This window comes from Octodon degus, unplaced genomic scaffold (genome assembly GCF_000260255.1).
Source record: "Octodon degus isolate 3935 unplaced genomic scaffold, OctDeg1.0 scaffold00134, whole genome shotgun sequence".
In the NCBI taxonomy this organism is placed as follows: domain Eukaryota; kingdom Metazoa; phylum Chordata; class Mammalia; order Rodentia; family Octodontidae; genus Octodon; species Octodon degus.
In genome coordinates this window covers 5,826,499-5,828,345 of record NW_004524710.1, presented here as the reverse complement: position 1 = coordinate 5,828,345, position 1,847 = coordinate 5,826,499, and the positions used below count along the sequence as shown (strand labels likewise).

Sequence of the window (1,847 nt, the reverse complement as noted above, 5' to 3'; positions counted from 1 at the left end):
AATGGTGTTTGTAAATAGGATCACAAGTCCACTTCTTGTACAGCAATTAACCACTAAGAAGAATATATGCAGTGTATTATTTGTTGAAACTGTACTTCTGATTTGATTTGAAACTGTCTCATTGCTATCTGTTTATCAATAAAACTTTAAAAAAAAAAAATAAAAAGATACAGAGAGCATGCAAGGGAAATCACAGAAACATTAAGACACAGAAAGCAATTAAACTAAAGGTACATTTAAAAAATTAAGTGATATTATATATATATATATATTTTGCTGACTTTAAAATATTTATTCTTTAAAAATTAGTTGCTTTTTATACAGCTATACAAAGTTCTTAATGTTTCTTTGGCAATGGAATATAATGAAATTTCACAACTATATAAAAAAGTTACCTTTACCTAAGAAACAGTATTTACTGTATGTACATAGTTGACTGACAAAATTCTCTACCATCCAGCACCCTAATTAATTGATGAAATAAGCTACCTCATATTATAGGATTTCCAAAAAAAAAAAAAATACACACACACACACACACACACACACACACACCCCTTTCTGTGGCTCAGAACACAGTATCATGGCCCTATCTTGCAATCACTGCCAAATGCAATTTAGTGATAAGAAAAATCCTCTCAGTGATGAAAAAATACTTGTAAGTCCCACTTAAGTACTGCTTTAGTTTAGCTATACATAAGAAATTACTTAACCTTCTGCTATTCCAAATATATTTAATGCTCATTTCTAAAGATGAGCCTTCCTCCCCCCAAAAGTAATTATGTTGTATCTTTGAAATTAGTTGGAAAAGTAAAACCCAGTGCTGGTGACAAATACACAGCAAATTCACTTCTTCATTCTTCACAAAGACTGAAACCAATTTTCAGGACCACAAAGAACTACAAATTCACCCATTTTCAAAGACTTGTTTGAAGACTATGCAACAACTTTGTTGTCTTTCTTATATTCAAAATCTGCAAACTCTCTTCCACCACAACCTCCTCTGAATCCACCACGAAATCCCTGAGGAGTAATAAAGGTACCACCTCTGCCACTACCATGTTCTCGGCGTCCTCGACCACCACGGAAACCAAGACCGCCTCTGCCTCCTCTGTACCCTCCACGACCATGGTTTGGACGGAGTGGAATCCTGAAAGTTTCAGCATTTAATTGGCTTTCTTCAGCCCAGGTTGGTCTCCATTCCCTATTATCATCACAGGAAATATTGTCAAATAAGGATTTAGTTTTGTCATAGTAGCAGTTAAGGCCAAGAGGATCTTCTTCATCAGCATTTCCTTCACTGTTTTGGGTATCAACTCCAAAGTCTCCCTTATCTTCACCATTTACAGGTTTCTCAAGTTTATCTTCTTTTAATTTAAGTTTGCAATGAAATTCTCTCTCAATCTCCTCTTTGTTAAATTGTGCATTTGCACTTTCGAAGTCAAAGTCTTTCTCAAATTTCATCGGACCATCTCTCCAAATACCAAACCTTCCCCAGCCACCTCGATGTCCTCCACGCCCTCTCCTTGGAGTGGAAGGAGCACCTGGAATTATTTGTCTCTTACTATCATTTCTGGGTTGCTCATTTTCTGGCCTTGAAACTTTACGTACTTCAGCTCGCCTGTGCTCTTGATTCTCTATTGCTTTTTGGCTGGTAGATGGCAAAGGCCTGGTTGGCACAGGGCTCCTTCTCCAACTGGTGCTGGAGCAGGTAAGTGAGCTGAGGCAGTCTGTACTGCTTGCTCCATGGTTGGACTTTTTCTGAAAGGGTCTAACTGAGGGCTTGAATGACCTTGAGATAACTGTGTCTTTATAGATCCTGTATCCTGCATAAAGGCAGATCCACC

At 37.5% G+C, this 1,847-nt stretch overlaps 1 pseudogene across 1 annotated transcript; it reads right to left on the bottom strand.

Annotated features, from left to right (window-relative positions):
* Positions 1 to 271: 271 nt before the first annotated feature.
* Positions 272 to 1,841, bottom strand: LOC101592863 (annotated as a pseudogene). Its single transcript, XR_192751.2, has one exon. The product of XR_192751.2 is annotated as a protein LSM14 homolog A pseudogene (transcript).
* Positions 1,842 to 1,847: the final 6 nt, after the last annotated feature.